General features: G+C 44.5%; 1 protein-coding gene across 1 annotated transcript in view; it reads right to left on the bottom strand.

The window, feature by feature from the left end:
* MYO1D (myosin ID) overlaps positions 1 to 25,829 on the bottom strand; it is a 378,710-nt gene that overhangs the window by 114,183 nt on the left and 238,698 nt on the right. The window lies entirely within an intron of this gene.

The following is a 25,829-nucleotide window of genomic DNA, read 5'->3' on the forward strand; positions in this document are numbered from 1 at the left end:
GGATTCGACTCCCAGCATCCCATATGGTCCCCTGTGCATCACCAGGGGTAATTCCTGAATGCAGAACCAGGAGTAACCCCTATGCATTGTTGGGTGTGACCCAAAACACCAAAAAAAAAAAAAAAAAAAGGTTAATCTTAAAACGACGATCAACTCCCCTAAAACCATCCAGACTCCAGGGAGAAGGCACGCCTCCCTTCTAGAGCTGAGTCCAGGCCCCCTGGCCTTTTCTCCCACACTTCCTCCCAGGTCTTCCTGAAAGGGAAGAGGACTTCCCCTCTGTGGTCTGTGTGGTCTGTGTCACATCGAAAGGACTTCATTCACCTGAATGGTTTCTGCTAGACCGGAGATGTGCCATGAACTTAGAGTGGTCACTTCATATCTGCAGGCATCTGCTTATATTTTGATATATACACTTGGCCCAGAGTTACAATATTTATGCTCTTTCAATCTTAATTAACAAATTGATTTGGCTGCTCAAGGATGGGGAACATTCTGTTCATTCTGCTTTTTTTTTCATTCAGAAACTTGGGAGACAGATGCTCTGGCGTTTTGCAGCATGTCTGGGAACTTTCCTTTTTCATATTTTCTCTCTGTTCTCTGTTCATCTGTCTTTCCTAAGTACGCTCCTTCTTTTTCCCCTCTCCCTCACCCTCTACTCTCTCCTTTCCTTGACCTGTTGCCCTCATCATTGCCTTATTTATTTTATTTTATTTTATTTTTTTGAAATAAACAGATTTTATTTAGAGGCTTTGGAGGATAGGAGGAAGGGGTAAGAAAGAGGGAAGTAAGAGTAGCGCGTTCAAGAGAGAATTAGGGCTTCTCCAAGGGTGGAGGAAGCCCCTATACATAACCGAGCTTTAGACACAAAAGTATGAAAGCATGAAAGTACACATCTCAAGAGGGGAGATGCGGGAGACACGTGTGCTTGGGCGATACATGTGCTCGGCCTCGTGGGTGCAAGCAGCACATGGGCTCAGGCAGCATATGCGCCTTCATCGCCTTATTATTTTTTTTTTCTTTTTGGGTCACACCTGGCGATGCACAGGGGTTACTCCTGGCTCTGCACTCAGGAATTACCCCTGGCGGTGCTCAGGGGACCATATGGGATGCTGGGATTCGAACTCGGATCGGCCGCGTGCAAGGCAAACGCCCTACCCGCTGTGCTATCGCTCCAGCCCCTCATCGCCTTATTTTTAATCATCATCACCATCATCTAATTTTTAATCATCACCGTCTTATTTTTTGTTGTTGCTCTTGCCAGAAATTGAGCCCCAGGGCCTCAAACATGCAAGGCATATGCTTTACCAGTGAGGAATACTCTTTTGTTTTTTTTTTTCAAGTAAAACAAATTTTATTTAGAGGCTTTTTATTTACTTATTTATTTTCTTTTTGGGTCACATCCAGCAATGCACAGGGGTTACTCCTGGCTCATGCACTCAGGAATTACTCCTAGCGGTGCTCGGGGGACCATATGGGATGCTGGGAATTGAACCCGGATTGGCCGCATGCAAGACAAACACCCTATCCGCTGTGCTATCACTCCAGCTCCCATTTGGAGGGTTTTGAAGGTGAGGTGGGAGGGAAAGCAAGAGAAAAACACGCTCATGGGAGAATGTGGGCTTCTCCAAGGGCGGAGAGAGCCCCTGTACACACCCCAGCATTAGATAGGAAAGTACACATCTCAAGTGCTCGGGCACCACATGTGCTCAGATACGTGGACACAAGCAGCACATGGGCTCGGATAGCATATGCGCCTTGATGAGGAATACTTTCCTTTTTTTCTCTTTGAGTCACACTCAGCGATGCTCAGGGGTTACTCCTGGATCTGCTCTCAGGAATTACTCCTGGCAGTGCTTGGGGGACTATATGGGATGTTGGGGATCCATATGGGAACTTGGGTCAGTTGCATGCAAGGCAAACCCCTACTCGCTATACTATCACTCCAGCCCTTCCATGAGGAATATTCCTTTTTTTTTTTTTAATCAATCACTCTGAGACACAGTTACAGACTTACAAACTTTTGTGATTATAGTTCAATCATACAATGATCGAGTACCCATCCCTTCAATAGTGCCCATTCTCCACCACCAATGTTCCCAGTATCCCTCCCAGCACCCCTACCCCATTCCCTACCTGCGTCTGTGGCAGGCACATTCCCTTTTACTTTCTCTCTCTCTCTCCTTTTGGGTGTCACGGTTTGCAATACAGGTAGTAAGTGGCCATCATGTTTGATCTATAGTTTCTACTTTCAGCATGCATCTCCCATCCCAAGCGAGCCCTCCAGGCATCATTCATTTAGTGGTCCCTTCTCTATCCTAGGTGCCTTTTCCCCCAGCATGTGAGGCCGGCTTCCAAGTCGTGGAGCAATCCTCCTGGTCCTTATCTCTATTATTCTTGGGTGTTTGTCTCCCAGATGTTACTTTATATTCCACAAATGAGTGCAGTTGATGAGGAATAGTCTTGACCTCACCTTGTTCCCTGCTGGTCTTCAGGCACACTAGGTATAACTTAGAAATCCTAAGTGGGTGAGCGCATCATGGAAATAACCCCTGGTTTTAAATACAGTCAATACTTGAGAGCATGAACTTGTGTCCTGAACATCTATAGAATAGAAGCTGGGGCCCCCTGGCTACGAGGAAGCTCAGACTCTCAGAGGTCAGCTAGTAGATGTTCTGATCCCTTGTCCTGGTTGGTGTCCTCCCAGCCCTGGTGCCAGACCAGTGAGCCTGTGAGGCATCTACACTGTGTGACTCCTACACATCTACACGAAGTGACTCCAGGTCTCACTGTGCCCTTCGCAACTTCCCAGCCAGGGAGTGAATGAACATTGTAAGACTGTCTGATTTCCTGCAGGTTCTCTGTGGTGCCCCTGTTAGCCAGCAGCAGTCACTGGTATAAACATCCGGAAGGAGGGGCCAGGGATGAGGCTTGAAGATAGTGCATGTGTCTTACATGTGCAAGGCCCCAGGTTTGATCTCTGGCACCACAGGGCCCTCAGAGCATGCCCAGGTTTAGCCTGGTAGTTTCTGAGCAACTGATGGGTAAGGTACCTACAACAACGAAAAGCATTTTGGTAAAAGTGAGGCACTATTGTAACACACCCCTCAAACAGTTGGCATTGGCTTATGGAAGCAGGTAGATGCTGGGAGAACTTCGGAGAGACTGTGGGAGAAATCCAAATGGGGTATATGGAGGCCTCGAGTAGGACCTGGAGGAAAGCCAGAGAAATATTACTTCAAGCGGGGGTGTGTGGTGATGGTGGTGTGGTGGAAAGGGATCTTTGTTAGGAAGTGGCAGAAAATTTGATGACACTATTGCCTGGGGGGAAGGCAGAGAACAGAAACTGTACCGAACAAATCCAATAATCTAAATAAGGAAATTTCTAGACAAAATACTGAAAATGCCATCTGGCTTCTTGCTGTCTATGAAAAAAAAAAGTGAGAGGAAAGAAATGATCGTAATGTCCCATGTTCGTGCAGAATGCAAAAGATGATAAAAGGAAGTTTGAACTTGGGCTTGAAAATAAAACTTTCTTATTCCCAGCTTCTGTACATGGCAAATGATTCTTAAATTAAGAAATGGCTCAGCTGCACAAGCGTGAATCCAGACCCAGCAAAACCTCTTTCGGCGTGGGCAACTCCTCGCAGAATGTCTCCAGCCTGAGAACTAAGCCTCGGCCCCGTGCCCGCCCAGGAGGGGAAAGGTATTTCTCTCTCTCGCCTCTTTCTCTCCGGGGATGAAGGGCGCGGTGGCCGCCATATTAAGACGACCACAGATTGGGTTTTCAAGCCTGCAATTATCTAATATCTGGAAGAAATCTCCCTGGACTTCTTGTTAAAGTACAGAAATTCAAAACTGTGCGGCCGCTACTGCGGCCGCGCGACCTTATTTGTCTTCACAGTAGGTCTGAATCTAGTGGGGTACTCCTAACAACAATAGTGAGGTTTGTGTTGAAATATTGAATGTAACCAAAGTAAACAGAATGTAAAACGAAACTTATCAGTTACAAGGTAGGGGGTGGGTGGGCGGGATGGGAGGTGTACTGTGTGGGTTTTTTTTTTTTTTTTTGGTGGTGGTATATGGGCACTGGTGAAGGGATGGTTGTTTCAGCATTGTATAACTGAGACCTAAGCCCGAAAGCATTGTAATCTTCCACACGGTGATTTAATAAAATAAAAAAAAAAATTAAAAAAAAAAAAAGAAATGGCTCAGATCCGGAGTGGGACTCTAAAGCCCTTTGTCCACACCTCAGAGAGCTCTAAGGCACGCTACTTACTGCTGTCTAGACGGATGAGACCCTGGAGAAGAGTGTCTCTGAGTATCTCTGGAGTATGCTTTTTCCATTAAATAGGCTCTTAAGAGCTTTATGTGCCTTGCTCTATTGCAGCTCACAAGGAATCTAAGGGATGGAAGAACTTACCTGGTAGGAGTGTCTTTTGATCTAATGCAGGGGACTGAGGGGATTGTAAATGTATGGTGAATCCACCAACTTTTCAAATGAAAACTTTTCAGCAAAGGACCCAAAAGATCAGCTCTGAGAAAATGTGATAAGCCAAGAACTGAGTGTTGAAAGCAGGTAAAGTGATATACATGATAACCTTTTAGCATCTGTAATGCAAACCATCATGCCTAAAACGAGAGAGAGACACAGAGAGAGAGAGAGAGAGAGAGAGAGAGAGAGAGAGAGAGAGAGAGAGAGAGAGAGAGAGAGAGAGAAGAGGAGCCTGCCATAGAGGCAGGCTAGGATGGGGGGGTGGCTTGAAAGGGTGTGAGGGAAACTGGGGACACTGGTGCTGGGAAATTATACTGGTGAAGGATGTTGGATGTTGGAACACTGTATGACTGAAACAGAATTATGAACAATTCTGTAATGCTCGATCTCACAGTTATTCAATTAATAAAAAAAAGATGTGGTAAGGCATCTGAGCCCCCAGTCTTTGGTGACTTAGATGCAAAGGGATGGTCGGTGCTCTGTCTCCCGCACCCTTCTCTGGGCACAGAGAAGGGTCTCTATGGTAGCATCCTATCCTTGTGTCACCATTGTTTTTGATTTTGGGTCACACCTGGTGGTGCTCAGAGCTTATTTCTGGCTCCACATTAGGGATCACTCTTGGCAGGGCCATACATCAGATCAGATGTGGGGATCCAACTCAGGTTGGCTGTGTGCAAGTCAAACACCTAATCCACTGTACCACCTCTCTGGTACCACCCCCCGTGCCCCCTCCCGTCACAATATTATGTGGAGTATGTGAGACAGACAACTTGTCCTTTTATTTATTTATTTATTTTTAATTTTTTTTTTTTCTCTTTTGGGTCACACTTGGCGATGCACAGGGGTTACTCCTGGCTCTGCACTCAGGAATCACCCCTGTCGGTGCTCAGGGGACCATATGGAATGCTGGGAATTGAACCCGGGTTGGCTGCGTGCAAGGCAAATGCCCTACCTGCTGTGCCCTGTCCTTTTATTTTTTAAAAATTATTAAAATAATTTTGTTTTGGGGTTATGACACCCGGCATTGTTCCGGGTTTACTCATGCCTCTACAATTAGGGGACAAGAGGGAAGGTCAGCTGCGTGCAATGCAAATGCCCTACCTGTTGTACTATCACTCCAGTCCCTACAACTCGTCCGTTGAGTTCACTGGTTTTCAGACTGAAGGAGTTTGAGTTGAGAGAAATACGCATGGACTGACAGGACTCTGGACACCACACGGGAATGACACCTTCAGGCTATCTCAGGAGCAAATAACTGGGTTTTTCTGGGTCAGACTAACAGACTAACCTGGGCCTGAGGGCAGACGGGGAGGGTTTAAAATGGTCTTATACATTCTTTGTTGCTCCTCCTGCTGGCAGCAGGGGGTCTCTGTCTCCCCCTTTTATAGCTGGGCTAAGCATAGAACTTGCTTTCAGTCAGAAAATGCAGCAGAGTGGTGCTGAGTGGAGGGTCAGGTTAGTCCTGGAGGGATGTGGCCCCCGCGTGGCTCACTGGCTCACTTGTGCTGTGTGTGTGTCCTTTCAGTGACAAGGCTGACTGACAGGGGTCACCACAAAGGAGGAAGCAGCAGGGCTCTGAGGGGCTGACAGGCGAGGCTCCCCACTCAGCTGAATCAGTTCTCAGGGCCTTTAGCCACGCCCCTCATCTGTGGAAACAGCCTTCCAAAGTCACTGGCGACCCTGGAGTCTTCTCGGTAGATACCCCTGCTGGGGGAAAGCAGAGACAAGCCATCTGCTTCGCCCTCTCAGAATTCCTTTCCTAGAGGATCGATAGCCAGCAAGGGTTTCCGGTGCCACCCGGCATACTGAAAGAATTCTCTTTCTTAATTCAGAGGGTTACAGTGAACATTACTGAACAAATGGGTCTGAAAGCAGATGTAACTTGGAAGCTTCTGAATTTAGCTGACTGTATGGACGGACCCCAGACCACACATTTCAACAATGACACCAGTACATGTGTCACACCAGTACAGGCCATTTGATTGGTGACACAAAACCTCTGCTACAAAATGTGGGCCTTGAGCAGTACCAAAAAAAAAAAAAAAAAAAAAAATTCAAAATTTCTCTAACAGACTCCAAGCACCTAAATACTACTTACTGATCGATAATATCCAGGACAATAAATCAGGCGAATAAAGGAGTAAGTTGCTATCTCTGATGACTTTCAACCCAATACAAACTTGGTGAGTGCAACTCAGAAAAACTCTCCAATAGTTTAATATCCATTAACCTAATTGCACTAAATAAATGAACACCTCCATGTTCAACTTCAATTTCTTCTAAATATTACATCCTGATAGGGATCAAGGGCACCCTCAAGAGGAAAATTTAAAACCGAGATAATATTCTCATCGCAAATGAGCTTCATACTTTACAAAATGAAATACAAATTCCTCTAGAGAGAGACATGCAGAAAGCTAGGTCTGCAATAATCTCCTCCATGAATATTTTTTTTTTTTGTTTTTGGGTCACACGGCAATACACAGGGGTTAGTCCTGACTCTGAACTCAGGAATCACCCCCGGCAGTGCTCAGGGGACATATGGGATGCTGGGAATCAAACCCGGGTCGGCTGAGTGCAAGGCAAATGCTCTACCCACTATGCTATTGCTCCAGCCCCTCTCCTCCATTAATTTAAATGCTTGAATCATTTATTCCTTTTGTTGTGAACACCTCATTTATGACAAACCTGGCTTTTCAGAAAGGTGGTTAGCACCTCCGAGTTCATGGGTATCCGCTAAGTGGCTAACTGTTATTCCTTGCTAAAAATTGCAGATAGGTTTATTGGAGATCTTTCTTTGAATAGGTGGTAGTTTCTGGATTTGACTTGCAACGTGGAATTTAGGGGTTTTGCAGACACACACAAAAATTCAATTTGAATTCTAAGAAAGTCCTCTCTGAGGAAATAGCTAAAGAAATCACTTCAAGTTTTTAATACCAAGCCATCTAGTGAAATGGAAATAAATCTCCAGAGCCTCGCTGTACTTTCAGTTTTCATATATTGCAACTATCAACATGCCTGCCTCTAAGAGACGGACTCCCTTTTAATTACTGTGCCAGATTTATTGTGGTGGGCTTGGGAAACAGATAATCAAATTAATCACCAGAGTATGTGAAGCCAGACAAATGGCCCAAGAGGGCACTCCTGTAGACAGAGCAGGAACAATCCAGCTCACAGAACAGTCCTGTCTGTGTCGACGACTGAGAAGCTGTAAAAGTTCTCTGACTCAGAGACTCTATTTATCTTCTCTGGTCATTCAGGTCCCGTCTATCCGCCCTGGGTGCTTATTAAGGTCGCTGGCCATGTTCTGCAGTCTGGGGCCATGCCGGCACTTGGCCCTCTTCAGCGTTCTTCACTCGGAAGTGGTTCTGAGAGAGAGCACCTGCACTGCGGCATGAGGCTGAGCCTGATGCCTGGTCCTGCCCTGCAGGCTGAGCGCCAGACGGCACTGCCCCAAGTATGTCATTCTCCCCTACCCCCGGCAAAAAAAAAAAAAAGCCAGCAGTGGGTGAGCACGTTGGGTGCTGGATGTGACGGTGACTGGCTGTGGTATCTGTCCCCCTCTGAGGACTGCTTGGGCTGACCTGCCTGGGCAGGCAGCTGTCCCCTTCCTCCTTCACTGCGCTATGTGGAGCTGCGTGCGTGGCTGGAGAGGACGGCCTGGCCCAAGCAGAGACAGACCATTCCGGGGTTTGTGCTCCCCTGCTCGAACCTCCAAACCGGCGCTCACAACCAAGTGTGGGACTCCGCTGAGCCTCACAACCAAGTGTCCATACCTGTCACTGCGACATAAACAACAAAGGGGTAGCGATGGGGCAAAGAAGTATCAGGACCACTGACATAACTGGGGAAACTATTAAATAATTGGGTTCTAGAAAGCAAAGCTGTTATTTTACAAAGCTAATTGTTTTACTAATGGAATCATTTTATGCTACCAGCAAAATTTTTTTTTTCCTCCAGCAAAACCATCATTTTACAAAGTTAATTGTCTTACTAATTGAATCCATTCTATTATCATTTAAGATTTATATATATATATATATTTTCTTTCTTAAAATATCAACTTCATTAAATTGCTTTCCTTATAGACCTTTTCATTTGAGTTTTTCTTTTACTTTAACAAATCACTGATCATCTCAATATATAGAGAATATTCATTTCTTTAAAAAAAAATTGGCTTTGTGGGCCGCACTTGGTAGTGCTTAGGGGTGACTACTGGTGCTCAGGGGATCATGTATGATGCTGTGCATGAAACCAGAGTCGGGCACATGCAATGCAACTGCCCCCAGCCTTAGAATCTCTACAGCCTGAGAATATTCACTCTTCAGTTTAGATTTACTTTCTTTTTCCTACCTCTGTCCTCAAGTTGAATCTGTGCGCTGCAGCACTGTTCTATTTTAGGGAGATGATATCTGTCTTCTCTTGGTCATTTGGGATGCTGTGCTCTGAAACTCTGGGTCTCATTTAAAGACGGTGGCAGCTGCAGCAAACACGGTTCAGCAAGTAGGGAAGCACGATGGTTAGTGGGCAGGGTGGCACTTGGTCTCCAGAGACATTGCCCTGGGTGGGGGGGCAGGGGTACCGCTTTATCCCTGGGTGGGGTTTATGACTCCTCTTTGAGTCACCTTGACACCACATCTGCAGGGATGGGAGAAGGGGTCTTTTCCACTGCTAGCAAGAAGATAGGCCTGGGATGGCGGGAGATGGACGAGCCCACTCCCCCCTGATGCTTGTGCCTGTCTGGAGGTAAGTGTTTCCGGCTCACGAGGCTTCTGTCTGGCTGGGCTACTCAGGTCCTAGTCCTCTGTCAAAAGAGCAGGGCCTTCTTGTCTCTGCCTTGTCATATTTCTGGGCAACAGGGGCCTTACCAACACCCAACCTGGGATACAGAGGAGACCAAAAGGAAAGCAGGGAGCTCATGGCCGTGATGCTCTTTGAGTCCTGAGGTCCCTAGCTCATCCATCCTCTCTCCAGCAAAGGCATCTCCCAATGTTTGGTGCATAACACCAGGTCCAGAGCGTGCTGGCGCACTGAGTGAGAGGGAGAGGAAGGAACGCAACTGTTCCACCTTGCCCAGCGCTGGAGGCCCCACCTGGCTCTCTGAGACTGCGCCCAGATGAATGAGAACACGGTGATTTTCTCTGCAGGGAGCACAGAGTGCAGCTGTGGAGTCAGGAAGCCCACAGCACAGGGACGGGTAGCATGACGCTCACGGGGGCAAGGACTAAGAACTGCTCTCCTTCTCTCGGAGCCCTATTTCTTCTACTAAGTGTCACCTGTCCTGCTGTGTCCCGAGTCCCAAAGACAAGTCTTCCTGATCCTTCCCACTCATCCATTCTCAACCAGAGACAGCACAGAATGGCAAGGCACAGGCTCCAGGGCCAGGCTGCCTGGGCTCCAACCTGGGCACTGCCCCTAACTACCTTAGGCCCTTGGGGAACACCTACTAATGCACAGTGTCACAGTGTCTCCGTCCAAACTGGGATTAATGCTGGAGCGATAGCACAGTGGAGAGGGCATTTGCCCTGCACATGGCTGACCCGGGTTCAAGTTCTCCGTCCCTCTCGGAGAGGCCAGCAAGCTACCGAGAGTATCCCACCCACATGGCAGAGCCTGGTAAACTACCTGTGGTGTATTCGATATGCCAAAAACAGTAACAAGTCTCACAATGGAGATGTTACTGGTGCCTGCTTGAGCAAATCAATGAACAACAGGAGGACAGTGCTACAGTGCTACCTACCTCCCTGTTAAAAATAAGCTCTCCATTAATAAATGGAGAAAACCAAACTCGTGCTTGGTGCAGAGAACACATTTAACATTTGAAGGCAACCACTTACAACTTGCCTCTTCTATCTTGGGTGCCACTGTCTCTGCTGAGATCATTCCCTGAGAGGAATCTCTCTTCTCATTTCAGCCTATGCTTTGCAATACTGTCGGAATTAGCTTCCTGAAAGACAGACTTCATCACGCCACTTAAAAATCAGTTGCTTTGGTGTCTCCCTCCCCTCCTCCACTCGAAACGGAAAAAACAAAACAAAACAAAAAGAAAAAGGAAAATCTGTTGCTTTGTATGATGCCTAACGCAGCAGATCACACATTCATTTAAGAACCTGAAACAGCTGCCTGGGCTCAGTGCAAAAACACGCAGGCACGGGCCTATACTTAGGAACTCCTGAAACGCCTCCTCGTTCTGAGAAGCCATTTCCATCCTCCTCAAGCTCCTGCACAGCGACTGGTGCTGATCCGTGTTGGCGTTTAACAAGTGTGGCTTGGGCTGCCGGTTCTATTGGCTTCCCTCCCGAACACAAGGCCAGGTCTTCATTTCCGTCCCCCTAGCACAGGGCCAGATGACCACAGCAGAGAAGAGGTGAGCATATTTTACTGAATACACGGACAGCGTCATTAGAAGGTATCAGAAGGTCCTCCTGGCACAGAAAACTTTGATGGTTCCTCTGTGTTCCTGATTATCACGACAAAGCCCAGTTACAGCCTGATAAGCCTCGTGGTGGTGAACGTAGAGGTATTTCTCCTTTCTCTCCTTTCCCTCCTCCCTGGATGACCTAAGCCACTTTCATGGTTTCAACCATCCTACATGAACGGCTCTGAATCCTGAATCTATATCTCAATTCTAAATGATTCTTTAGACACTTCAGATAAAACCCATTTCGGATGACACTTGCTTATTCCACACCCTTCAACCACAGATCTACATTCCTGCTTCCCTCCAAACCCCCCTTCCCCCCACACACACCTTTTTCTATCTTGGTTAGAAACCAGCTGGGTGTGGACCAAAAACCAAAAAAGAAAAAAAAAGTAAAGGAAAACAACACAACAACAGCAACAATCCAAACCTCCAAAGTGGCAGGTTAACAATGAAAACACTCCTTTTTTTGTTTTTCCCTGGCCTGTACCTTTTCCTACATGTTTCTTCTTGGCTCAGACAGGATTGCAATTAAGAGAGAAACAGCTGTGCAAATAGAAATAGAAGGCGGCAGCTGTTTTCTAAGGAGCTGTGGCCTGCTTTCACCATCACCAAAAAGGAACAGATTTTCTTCTTTTGTAGCCCTAATAGTCTGTACCTTGAGAACCCTTAACATACAAAAACATGGCCCCCACCATGTACTAGCCTTTTTTTTTGTCTTTTGGGGTCACACCCAGCAATGCTCAGGGTTTTCTCCTGGCTCTGCATTCAAGAATTACTTTTGGAGGTGCTCAGGGGACCCTGTGGGATGCTGGGGATTGAACCTGGGACTGCCGCATGCAAGGCAAATGCCCTACCCGCTGCTTTATTGCTCCAGTCAAAACAAACTAGTCTCAACTATGCAGTTTTCAACAGACTCCAAAGGGACTACAAGTCATTTATTCCTCGAAAGGTTAAGATGAAATCCTATAGAAAGAGTTATATAAACAAGGGGAGGGAGGGAAAGGGAAAGAGAAAGAGGGGGAGACACACATATATACATATATACATATATGTGTGTGTATATATATACCTATGTATGTATATATATATATATATATAGAGAGAGAGAGAGAGAGAGAGAGAGAGATTGAGAACACATCATACAGGAATGAAGCCAGGAGGCGCCAAGTTTTCTGGTGCTCTTGGGCTCTTCTGGTGTTGTAGAAATCTTGCACTTTCCTGAGAAATCCCAATCTCCCTTCATTTATAAAACAATAACGAATTTCTTGAGGAAGACAAAAAAATGTAGACTATGTGCAAACCGCTCCATAGATGCCTGTTATTAGGAACACAACACATGTTGATATACTGTCATTTCAACAGGATGTCAGTGGTCTGTGTTCCTTGTTGTCACAGGGGACAGTGGGAGAAGTCACAGTTGGGTCTGTAATTTCAATGGTTCCAGGTCAGACAGGCTCAGGGCCCGTGAATGTACCGACCTTGGGAACTTATGCGCCTCAACCATGTTCTCTTGAGACAAAGGGTCTCCATCACCTGCACCAATATGGCTGCTATGGGGAGGGACCCAGGTGTCTGCTGCCCAGCCTCCTTCACTTCGATGCTTTCTCAAGGGCCTCAGGAGTCAGGACTGGGGGTGGATGGGAGGCAGCAAACTCTTCCCAGAGTAGGTCCAAAATGCTTGCTGCATGGAAGAGTGATCTGGCAGCACACTTAGGAGGAGCCCAAGCACCACCTTACCTTAGAGACATCTGTCTCTGCAAACGCAGAGATCGTTCTGGTCTGGTCTATTTTAAAAGGACTGTGTTTCTGGCAATCCGACCTCTGGATAAATACTGGGGTGCATGGATTTTTTTGTACTTTCATTTCTTAAAAAGCTCTTTGTTCTTTAATAAGGTATTTTGGTGGCGCCAGGCCTCAGACCCAGGATCTCATACTCCTGAAGCATACACTCTACCACTAGCCACATCCCTGGCCCCTAAGATAACTATTTTTTTTTTATTTGGGGGAGGGGGAGGTTACTCCCTGTGATGCTCAAGGGACAAAGTGGTGCCAGGAGTCAAACTCAGGACTTCTGCATGCAAAACATGTACTCCAGCCTCCTGAGAAACCTCCCTAGCCCCTAAAAGACTTTTCTCCCCAATGAGTTATAAATTGACTTAAAAAGAAAAAAGAATTAAATTTAAAAATAAACTGTATGATTACTGCTTCGGATACTGCTTTGCTAGATCTTTTACATCTGTAATTAAATTCCCAAGCACAGTACTCACGAAAATATATTCTACCTATGCCCTGAAAGCACTGATTTTTGATATTATAAACTGGTTTACTTACTACTGTTTAATACAAGCAGAGGCCCCTAACCAGTACAACAAAAGGCATTCACTTCTAAACATGTGAGAAAAATATTCTATAGGGTAGTTTGGAATTCTGATGTTTTTCTGTTAAAAAGAGAGAACGTGGCTACATGTTTTTGCACGGGGTGTGGTTCTGGGCCACATCTGGTGATGGTCAGGGCTTACTTACAGGGCTTACTCCTGGTTCTGCCCTCAAGGATCACTGCTGGTGAGCTTGGGGAACCTATGGGGTACTGGGGAATTGAACCCAGGTTGGCTGCAGGCAAAATAAGTGTCCTACCCTCTGTACTCTCTGCCTGGCCCCCTATAACTTCCTTAATTATAAAAAAAATTAAAATCAGTGAATGCTAAAACAAATTATAGAGTAGGTAGTTTCATTGCCAAAGTCATCAAAACAAAAAACTTTTCTGGAAAACACTCCAGAAAAGTTAAGCAAAAACCTTAACATTCATATCGCTTAAAAACCTTTCACTTAGGGGGCTGGAGTGATAGCACAGTGGGTAAGGCGTTTGCCTTGCACGAGGCCGACCCGGGTTCGATTTCCAGCATTCCATATAGTCCCCTGAGCACTGCCAGGAGTAATTCCTGAGTGCATGAGCCAGGAACAACCCCTGTGCATCGCTGGGTATGACCCAAAACAAAACAAAACAAAACAAAACAAAAAAAACCTTTCACTTAGGCGGCGTTTTTAGTTTTTAGGAACATGGCTCCCAAGTATTTAACATTGCTAAATATTTTTTTTTTGTTGCAACAGTCCAAATTATAAATGTGTGCACATGATATTCAAAAGAATAAAGCTTCCAGTAACTGCTGAACATTAATTAGGGAGGTGAATTTATGATCTAAATAAATAACCCCGAGTGCTACTCAGTGTCTGATGTTAAGGGTTATATACTTCCTATCACAGAGGACTAATAAATATAGTGTAAGGGCTTGAGGGAGGAGTGAGAGAGGGAGGGGAGGGCTGGAGCGAGCTAGCTCAGGCGGTGCCAGACATCAGCTGACCGCCTGCATTGAGATTACCATGGAAACACCTTCCCCTGGGACACTGCCATGAGGGTAGGAGCTTTGGCAATGGTGCTGCGGAGCAGAGCCGCCAGCGGCCGCCAGCTTTCAGCAGGATTCATCTGTGTACACCCTGCAAGGACAATCTATCATTCAAAGGAAATGATACCTTTCTCGAGAGCCGTGTCAGAGAGAGTCATAAAGCATGAAGCCTGACATAATTGCGATTCGTTTACCTCCACGGAACAGTTACATCGGTTCAGATAATTGTCTCTTTCTCTCTGCGGCTCGCTTTAGATTCGGCACAGAACTAAAGGAGGTATTTGTGTGGCTAATCGGCTACTTCCTGAGCCACCAAGCCCCCACAGATTAAAAAGGGGCCCTCTCAGACAACATTAGTGGGCAGAGTCAACATTCTCCAACACCATCAGGCTGAGATAACACAGAGCATAAACAAAAGGGCAAGAGGCATTCCAGCTGGGGGGGGGCGGGGGGGTCAGGTTCAAGGCTTCCGTTGATGTGGTCCCACTTCAAACCAGTGAACAGATTACATGTTTACGCAAATTACACTCAACCTTGGCAACTGGCTCGAGAGCGCTGGCGGGTGAGTGATGTCTGCGTGCGTGCCAAGGGCGGAGGCAGGCTGATCCAAACCCTGCATCTCAGCCTCGGGGCGCAGGCTTTCCCACCGACCCATAGGGGCCTCCAGGGGGATTTCCGGAGAGAAAGGACTGGCAATCGAAGTTTTAGGCATAGTGCTGCTAATTAGGCAGGTTGCAGCTCGTCTTTGTTCTTTTTATAGAGCCTCAGCCGCTGCAAGGCTCCAGGAAGTGGGGGGGGGGGCTTTGCAAAACAAATTTTAACTCTGCTCGACCCGGTAAAAATGTTAACGTGACAACTGCATTGGAATTAACACTTTAATTTTATACTACAACTTAGAAAGACAGTATACAGAGTGACTCAAGGGGGATTATACTCATTTGCAGCAGCACAGCTGGCTGGAGCCCTAACCTACCTCTGATCCCTACAGGGACAGTTACTTGAATGTTTCCTCCTCAGATGTTTACTGGATGGAGTCTCAAAGATCTGTCATGGGCTCCTGTTTTTCTTTTCTTTTCTTTTCTTTCTTTTTTTTTTTTTGTGAAGGGCAAGTGGAACCCTTGTTAAGTTATAAGTTATTAGAAAAATATTTGCTAAGAAGAAGGAAAAGATAGTGCTATACTTACCTTTTACTTATACAGTGCTTAGATTGACATAAAGATAAGTCTACCAGGGCACAAGTGGATTAATGCCAGAGAATGGAGGGCGGGGTCCTGTAGGTAACTGTGAATGGGGACGGTGGGGCTGGCTCAGTGGGCCGGGGTGCAGGCTGTGTGTGATGGAGTCTGAGTGTCCAGGAATGCCCTGTACCAAGCACACCAGGGGATGGCCCCCAAACAAAACCGAAAGATGGAACGGAGACCTCAGTGTGTGCTGAATTATATAGTTTAGGGCAACAGAAAAATACATGATACTGCCACATACTGGTTGAAATACTTTAAAAACCCCAACAATACCAAACTGGTGAAGATGCAAAGTAACAGGAGCTCTTTCATCCATGGCTGGACGAAATGCAAAAACGATATATCCACTTGGGATATAATTTGACAGTTCTTATAAAGTTAAAATTAGAGGGCACCCTCTGTTGGCTAGAAGGAATTCTGTCCAGTCAGTACATTATTTAATAAAATCAATGAAATCTTCGGGGAGAAAGTCTAAAATTTGTCTTATCACATGATCTGATAATTGCATTCATAGCTATGTGCCAAATGACTTGAAAACTTGTATCCTTGGACTGTAGACACAGTACAGTGGACGAAGTACCTGCCTTACATAGACTTGCCCTGAGCCTCACCAGGAGTGACCCCCTGAGCACCGAGCCAGGAGTTAGTCCTAAGCACCACCAGGTGAGGCACCAAAAGCCAAATCAAACAAAACGAAAAGATACCCCAAATTTGTGTCCATACAAAAACTCACAAGTGAAATACTCATAATTACTTAAAAACTGCAAAAAACTGGAAAATGGCCTTCAAGTAGGCAAATGCATATAGAAACTATGACACATTGATGCAACGGAATATTATTTAATGAGAAAAAGAAATGAGCTACAGAGTCATGGAAAAACCCTAAATAACCTATTTCTAAGCGAAAGAAGCATTATGAAAAGGCTCCAGTGCTGCGTGACCCTGGTTGTGTAACAGTGTAGGATAAAGACACAGCTGGAGAGACAGGAAAATGATTGGTGTCTGGGAGGAGAGGGGAAAGGCTGGCTACACCAGGAGATGCTCGGGATAGTCAGATTGCTGTGCGTGATGCTATAATACGGATACAGGACATGACGCAGGTGTCAAAGCCCACAGAGTTTTATACCAGAAGAGTGAATCTTAATCTTAAGCACCTAAAAACAAATCACTTAGAACTCTGAAAGATTCCAGAAAAGAACAGAGAATGTGAGAAGTGAATCTGACTATACTGAAACAGTCTGAAACGACCTCAGTCAGGGGGTGGGAAGAAAAGTTGCTGATTTAAGTAACACGGGAAACAAGAAGAGTCTGTGAGGTGAAAAGCAAAAGAATCTGCACATTAAGTTCTTGCCAACATTGTGTTCTACAGGGGTTCAGGGCAACAATTCTAGTACTGCTCTACATGGATACTGGAAATAAAAAATTAAGTAAATGGACAGCAAAGGGGGCAACCAGGTTTTATACTGTTGGATTGAGAATAAAAAAATATTCTCAAGGGAAGGTAAAGTGAGACTATTCCTATGTGATAAGGGATTAATCAGAGATGTCAGTATGAAGTCACATTTTAATTAAAACACACAATATAGTTCTACATGAACTATTTGTGGCGAGGTTGAACACAGGGACCAATGCACACATACACAGTTCCAACTGTACAGTTCCAACTGGGAGGACCTAAAAGAAACAGAGCTAGGACCACCGGAACTGACTTAATTCCAAAAATCAGGGTTCCTTGGAAAAGTGGGAAGTTCCAGGACTGGGGCATGAAATATATAATACCAATTTGGAATTTCCTGCAGTGGCAGGAGGAAATGCTAACCAACCACCCGAACACACCATATTCCCCTGTAAATGGGAGTGTTTTTAAGGAACACTCAAAGAGCTTCCAGTGGCCCAACCAGGAACAAGGTGAACAACTAAGGCAGTATTCGCTTAGGACTCAGATCACAAAAGAAACCTTTGTTCATCCTACTGACATAAATAAATGACTGACTAAACTAACAAGTGGGGCGGGGGCGGGGAGACAAACCGACCATGAGGAGGAAGGAACCCCTAACAATTCACACAAATCCACCTTTCCCAAGTGAATGGAGTCTATCTGACCCCTTTCCCAAGAGAACAACTTGGGAAGTAGAGTGAGAAGGAGGAGGAATCCCAGTGGAGAAACTTGCCAAGTGCTACCTCAGCCAGTGAACCAAGGTCAACAGGCAATAGCCAGAAGTCAGCTGGCAGGATGTATCCTGGATAGCATCTGGCGAAAAACATCACTTTCTCTCTGTGCTCTTCTGAGATTTCTGCAGTGGGCCCTCCAACAGGCCTCCCAACGATCAGTGTCATCAGAAAGAAGGAAATCTGAGAAAAAGCCACCATCAGGAAGCGAAAGGGGAAGAATAACTAAACTGAATCAACATAATATGGGATCCTGGGTGAGGAGGATGACATTAGCTAAAACCTAGGGATGTTTAGTAACAACATCAATACTGGTTCAACAATTATAATAAGCATACCATAAATTAAAGCAAAAATTTGTTAAACGGGGAAATTGATGTAGGATATAAGGGCACCCTTTATGCATTCAGTGTGGAGTTTCTGTAAATCACACATCTTGGGGGATCATGTGCTATACTGGGAGTGAAACCCAGGTCAGCCATGTGCAAGGCAAGTGCCCTACCTGCTGTACTATGGCTCCAGCCCTGGCCCCAAACAGTTTTCATGCTAAACTACTAAGAGTGTCAGGAAGATGGAGGGAAATCTAATCTACATGAACTTAGAAACAGGCTACCATAGGGGCAACATATGACATTGGCTACAATAAGATGACGTTTTCTGAAGATGATCCAGAAGATAGTCTTAGCTGTGTGTGTGCTGTTTTTGTTAAGATGCAAGGTATAATTTTATTAAGTATGTGGACGCGTACTAAACAAATAAAATTAAAACTTCTGATTTAACTTCCAGTTTACAGAAAATACAGGGGTAGAAGAATAAGTTAAATGAACCATGAGGAAACAATCAGACCGACCGAGATGAAACCAGTCCCAGACACTTAAAAAAAGTCAATGCTGCCTGCAGGCATAACTTGAGGGATTGTGTGCTCCCCCAATACCCTTGGGCCCCTCAAAACTGGTCTCTAAGCACTGCCAGGGGTGTGTCCCAGAAAAAATGAAGCGGTCACTGCGCAATGCAAAGTGTTGGTGGGGAAGCAGAGGATTTAACACTCGGATACTACACAGAATGTAAAATGGAACCGTTACCCTGGAAAGCCATTGGCAGTTTCTCACAAAGTTCAACAAGTGCTATATTATGGCAGCCACACTGCCTCCCCAAGAGAGATGACATGTGCCCCAAAGAAATCTGTGTGTGAGTGTATGTAACAGCTACACACCCATTAAAGCTGGAGAAATGCAATATAGCATTTCATGTCAAAGCATAGTCCATGGCAATGAAGCAAACTACTGGGATATGAAACAAGGATAAATCAGAAAAAAAATGGCATGATGTGGAGGCTAGATATGAAAAAAAAAAAACGAACTCAGCATGTGATTCCAAAATTATGAAATTTCTATAAGGGGTTGAACTATTGGGATGGAAAGAAGATCCATGACTGTCTAGAGCTGAAGCTGGGGTGGAGACGCATCATAAATGGGTATGAGAAAACTTTCTGGAGGAAATATTCTAGAAGTAGCTAAGATGATAAATGCACAGTTACATAAATTTACTCTCAATTACTGAACTGTACTTTCCAAGTGGTGAACTTTATAGTAAGTCAGTGTCTTTGTTTTCTAGGGCATACAAAGTACCATAGCGCTGGCTTAAGTAAACAGAAAATAATTTCACCACTGTTCTGGAGTCAGGGTCTAGGAATCAGTGAGTGGAGTGGTTAGCTTTTTCTCCATGGATGTTAAAAGGTTGCCTTTACATCTTCACACGGCCGTGTGTGTGTGTGTGTGTGTGTGTGTGTGTGTGTGTGTGTGTATGTGTGTGTGTGTGTGTGTGTGTGTGTGTGTGTATTTCCAATTGCCTTTTAAGGACACCATTCATAGGAATTGACCTCATTTTAACTTAATCACCTCATCAAGCCCCTATCTATGAATAGTCACATTTTGAAGTACTGGAGTTATGGGGCTGGAGCGATGGCACAGAGGGTAGGGCATTTGCCTTGCATGTGGCCAACCCAAGTTTGATTCCTCCGCCTCTCTCGGAGAGCCCGGCAAGCTACCGAGAGTATCTTGCCCGCTACGGCAGAGGCTGGCAAGCTACCAGCTACCCGTGGCGTATTCGATAGGTCAAAAACAGTGACAAGAAGTCTCACAACTCCATTGTGAGACATTACTGGTGCCCGCATGAGCAAACTGATGAACAACGGGATGACTGTGCTACAGTGCTGTGCTACTGGAGTTATGATACCAACAAATTGTGATTATACAAAGACAAGCATGTATGGTATCACTTAATATGTGGAATCTGAAAAGTCATATTCACAGAAATAGAAAGTACAGCAGTATTTACCATGGGACAGGGATGGGGAAATCAGGGTGGTTATTAGCTGAAATGTGCTGACTTCTAGTTATAGTGGAAGCTTGGATTAATGCAGAGCAGGGTTACTGCAGCTAGCACTGTATACCTGAAAACTGCTGAATAGATTTTAAATGTTCTTATAACAGAGATGGTAATAATGAGATGAGATGAAGATCTCAGCTAATACTACAAGGGATTATTTTGCTGTATACAAGTGAATAGAATCAATACATTGTACATGTTAATCACTAAAATGCTAAGTCAATTATATCTAAATAAAGCTGACAAAAGACCCCATAATGTCTAACTACCATATTCCTATAAGAGGAGCTAAAACCCTAAAATCTGTCAGTACTTTGTGTTGGACAGGAATTGGAGCAACTAAAACTTTCCTACCTTTTGAATGGAGTTATAAATCAGTACAATTACTATGGAAAACTGAGATTACCTACTAAAATTGAAGAACATTTTCACTTCAAGATATCAGTGAAGGGGCTAGAGCACAGCAGGTAGGGCATTTGCCTTGCACGTGGCTGATCCAGGTTAGACTCCCAGCATCCCATATGGTCTCCCAAGCACTGTCAGGAGTAAAATTCCTGAGTGCACAATCCAGGAGTAACCCCTGCGCAACGCCAGATGTGACCACAAAAGCAAAAATAAAAATTTAAAAAAGATTATCAGTAATGAATATACACAAACAACAAAAGACATGCAACAGAATGACTGAAAATTTCCACTTGTGAAAAAACAAATGTGGTACCTATTATCACAATGGAATGCTGCAAGCTGTGAGAATGATCAGGCTCAAATGATATGAGATAATAGATCAATCTTCAGATTTGTGCTTTTATTCTGCACCCAGAGCACATTTTAATAAAAATGCTGAAATACTCTCCCAGAAATGAGGTTGTACTGTATGTTAGTGAATTATTCCAAAGGCCTGGCAATCCAAAGATCTATTTCACTTAAAACCACCCCAACCATCACGAAAAAGTTTGAACATCATTATTCTAATGGGATGCTGTCAACCCCAAATGACTCCAATGGCAAAGACATATTAAGTTCTAGCTCAGAAACTCTTTTCTAAAAAGAAGTGGTGCTAGAAGTATCTTATTTATTTTCCTTCCTTTTGGTGTTGAACTAACTCAGCAGGACTTGGGGGTGACTCAAGACTCTATGTCTGGGGGGACGATGTGGTGGCAGAAATTGAATCTGGGCCTCCCACATGCAAAGCATGCTTTTGCTTTGCAGGCAGGCAGTCAATTGAGCTAGTTCCCTAACTCACTATTTTTTGCTTTTTAATTTTTCATTGCTGTGCATGGCATAATATTAGTGCTTGGGCGGGGACCAGAACCACACCCAGAGATGTGGGGGTTTGAGCATGTAGAACCAGGGATAGAACCCAGGACCGCACACATGCCATGGATCCGCTCTGCTATTTGAGCCACTTCTTGACCCTATTTTGTTTATTTATATGTCAACAGAAATACTGCTTTGACCTATGAGAATGGTGATGAGAGTAGACAACAGGAAGTGGTAAAAAGAGAAAGATTTCTAAGTCATAAAATGAATAGTTAATTTTTTTACTTTCTTTTGTCTTCAAACGTCCTCTTTTTTTTTTTTTTTAATTCTGCAATGTATTTTGCTCTTAACAGAAACTAGTCAGGATAATACAAGATAACAACCTGATAAATTCTTGTATTTAAAACACTATTTTAGACATAATGCCACAGCAATAGACTGTCAACTATAGGGTAACAGCTTCACGTGGGTATTACATAAATTAAAAAATATAAGTGAAACAAATACTGTCTCATAAGCAATACAGAACTAAAGTTTGTGGACTCTCCCCAGAATATATACAATATACATTGTAAACACATATGCAATACACTGAAAAACACATATACAATATACATATATGATACATGTATGCATGCACAGGCATGCACTATAAATTATTTTGCATATAGGACACAGTTTAATCCTGTTTGACAAAGACTGGGATTCCAGCCATTGGGATGATGACAGGTGAGAAGAGTTCAAGAAACTCTGATGTTGGATGAACTGGACCTATGTGAAGCTTTTTCCTCCTCCTATTCCTCCCACTGGGGGCACAACCACTCACCCCAATATTCATCACAATATTCAGCATGTTCTGTGAGACCATGTCCAATATAACCAGGGCCCAAGTGTGTCCTGGATCTAAGGACAGCTATCCCAAACTGTAGAGGGAAGAGGTCAATTATGCCTAAATAAACTGCACTAATTAACTACCATATTAGGAAACATCAGGAAAGACTGCATAGGTTTGAAAGTGTTTGATGAGGAAAGAACGCATCGGTCTGCATCACGCAGTACTGGAGGCTGTGGCTGAGGTCTTATCTGAGGCCCTGTGGATGAAACTCTGACTGTTTGTATGTAAGCTTGGCTGGTCTGGACCTCACTCCAGCGCTGTCTGCCAAGGAAGCTGACTGTGGGTAGAAGAGATACACAGAAGTAGAACCTGGGAGAAAGGCAGACATTTAGGTCATGTGAGTGCTCCCCTATCGTGCTAGAGAGGGAGCCAGAGATGACACGACTTCTCAGACATGCCTTTGAATAAAACGGGAACACTCCCTGGGTTCCTGTAAGCGTCCTCTCCATCACTACCACGTGCAGTCTTACTGAAAATAAAGCCAAAATGTTACCCAAGATGACATATAGTCACATCTGGCTCCTTGGAATCAGAGAAACCTAACTAAAACAGGAAGGCATCCCATGCAAAAGAATTTAAAGAGTAGAGACGTAAAGAACAGAGAAGGAGCCCCTTAATTATATGTTATTGATTAGATTTCTGAAAACTTTCCAATTGACTGTAAGATACAGTATTCCCAAAGTTCCTTTCCTTCCCAGAATAATTCATAACCTTATGGAACTGAAGAGACTAAAGCCCATTTAGCATATTAACAAAAGATGAGCAGTCACAGGGCCACGAAGAGACTTCCTTTCTATTCCATTTCTTTCAACGCTTCTCCTTCCCCACCATTAACCATGCATATTCTTGAATAATACACTCCTCCTCTCCCTCTACTCTCATAATTAACCTCTAATTATATATATATCCATCTTAAATTTTTATCTGAAAGGCTGAATTCTCCCCTGCTACAACATTAAGCTTCTAATTATCTATCAAATAAATATATATATTTAAATTTCACTAGCATCTGTAACTCAAAGTGGCTAAAATTGAAACTATTGTCCTTCACCCCTTCCCAGGTTCTTCATCACTATTATTAGGGTCATTTTATTTATCTTTTTGGGTCCTTGTGATGCTCAGGGGATACTCCTGGCTCAGTGCTCAGGATATCGTGAAATGCCAGAGAGTGAACCCAGGCCTTCCTCATGCAAAACATGTTTTCCCAACCTTTAAGCTGTCTCCTTGGCCTGGGGTCATGCTTTTTTAAAGCTTTAAAGTCTTACACTTTGTATCTGTGTGCTCAGGAATAACTCCTGGCAGTGCTCGGGGGTCCATATGGAATACTGGGGACTGAACCAGGCTTGGCTGCATGCAAGGCTTACCCACTGTACTATGGGCTCTGGCCCTCCAATTTTTCTTTTTATTTGCTTACTTTTTTGTTTTGCCATATCTGGCAGTGCTCAAGGTTTACTCCAACCTCTGAGCTCAGGGATCACTTCTGGCAGTGCTCGGGGGACCATATGGAGTACCAGTGATCGAATATGGGTAGACTATGCAAGGTAAGCACTCTACCCGTTGTACTGCTGCTCCAACTCATCAGTTTCAAAATATTTTAAGCAGACAAAAGTATGAAGTAACACCTTTGTATGTGCATTAAGCAGATTTCATGTATTGCCAGGCTTCCTACACACAAAAGCATTCCTGGAGACCCAGTTTTGAGTCTCTCACCCCCACTCAATTTGCTCTCCCGAGGGGAAGTCGCTCAGAAAGGAGGGCTGCTAAGCGAGAGCTGATCTAAGAACATCGAAGTCAGGAGACAGGGAGGGGGAGAAGGCAGCCAACGACCCATTCTCAAGCCAGGCAAATGCCCGATATGCTGCATGAGCTCTGTGGGCACCCACAGTTCTCTCCTGCAGAGCAGCTCCAGGAAACCAGGGAAAGCGACCTTGGAACTGTTCTGGCCAATGAGGGACGGAACTGGAACTTTGGGATTCCACGCCCACTCGCCCTGGCCGGGCAGTTGGTCCCTTCCTTGTGTGAGGGCAGACTGGGCTCTGGCAGGCCGAGGGCAGCTGGATGATGAGCATGTGGAGAGCTAATGTCTTGCTGGGAGGCAGAGAAATGAGAGGGAACATGAAGCAACACAGGCTGAACCATTACAGCATTTCTAAACGTTTGGCCATTCTGTTGACCTTAACTATCAATACTATTAAATATCATTAATCTTATTCTGTTACACATTACTGATACTGCCAACAATAATGATGGTGATGATAAAGGGGGACGCAACTATGAATATACACCTGTCAAAATGAAAAAGGGACGTGGTTTGGGAAAATATCAGTTCAAAGAGTTTCTTAACTACTTTCTGAATTTATATTATGCACCTGATTGAACTCTACTTAAGAGAAATAAAATGCATACCACAGTTTGTTCTTCTTGGGCCCCACACATTCACTGCAGGGTTATTAGACAGTAAGACTGTCACCAGTCATTGCAGACAAAATTATAAACAACTAAGAATGTCTTAGAATATCATTTCCTCTCTATTGAAAGGGGAAAAAAAGGGGTGGGCAGAGGACAGAGAAAATATGAGAGAGAAAGAAAGAGAAAGGAGAGAAAAAGAGGAGAGAGGGGAAAAAGAGAGGAGAGAAAAGGAGAGAAGGGAGAGAGAGGGGAGAGAAGAGAGAAAGATAGAGAGGATGGATAGAGAGGATAGAGAATGCGTGCACAGTTGAGTTAAATCTCAGTCTTAATCAGGACAAAGAGCTTGCAGGGATGCTACAAATCACTTAGTCAAAGGTCCTATTCTCTTTTGCGGAGATCAAAGGAAGTTATAACACTCCTTATAAATCCCACTATTGGACAAAACCCAGAACTCCCCCTTTAAGAACTAGCAGGGAAAGATCACCAACACGGGAAAAGGCCCACTAGTCCAGCAGAATATCTCTGAAGAGTCAGAAGTTACTTGTAAAGCAGATGAAGAAAAATTTAACTCTCCTACTGGAACTCAAGGAGACATCCACAAATGCACAGCAGGAAGGGCATCTGCCTTGCACCCGGCCGACCTGGGTTTGATTCCTCCGTCCCTTTCAGAGAGCCCGACAAGCTACAGAGAGTATCCGACCTACACGGCAGGGTCTGGCAAGCGCCCTGTGGCATATCTGATATGCCAAAAACAGTAACAAGTCTCACAATGGAGATGTTACTGGTGCCTGCTTGCACAAATTCATGAGCAATGGGATGACAGTGACAGTGATACAGTGATACATGACAGAACACAAAACCCTATGGAGACAGAACAACTGAGGAGAGTCAGAGACCACACAGCCAGTAGTTATGTGTGTGTAAACATTGGTAATCATAATTTCTAGAAATAGCATACATTTCACATTTAAAGGAGAGGTGATATTTTCCTAAGACAATTCTCTACAATTTTCTACCCGAGTGTATGAAAATAAAGAAGCAGCTCTATCCCTGGTCACCACATTTAAGTAGAGAGTTGGACAGAGAGAGAGAAAGGTCACTGAAAATAGAGAAAGAATGCCAAGTGCTTATATATATATATATATAT

The sequence above is a fragment of the Sorex araneus genome, chromosome 3, assembly GCF_027595985.1.
Source record: "Sorex araneus isolate mSorAra2 chromosome 3, mSorAra2.pri, whole genome shotgun sequence".
Classification (NCBI taxonomy): Eukaryota; Metazoa; Chordata; class Mammalia; order Eulipotyphla; family Soricidae; genus Sorex; species Sorex araneus.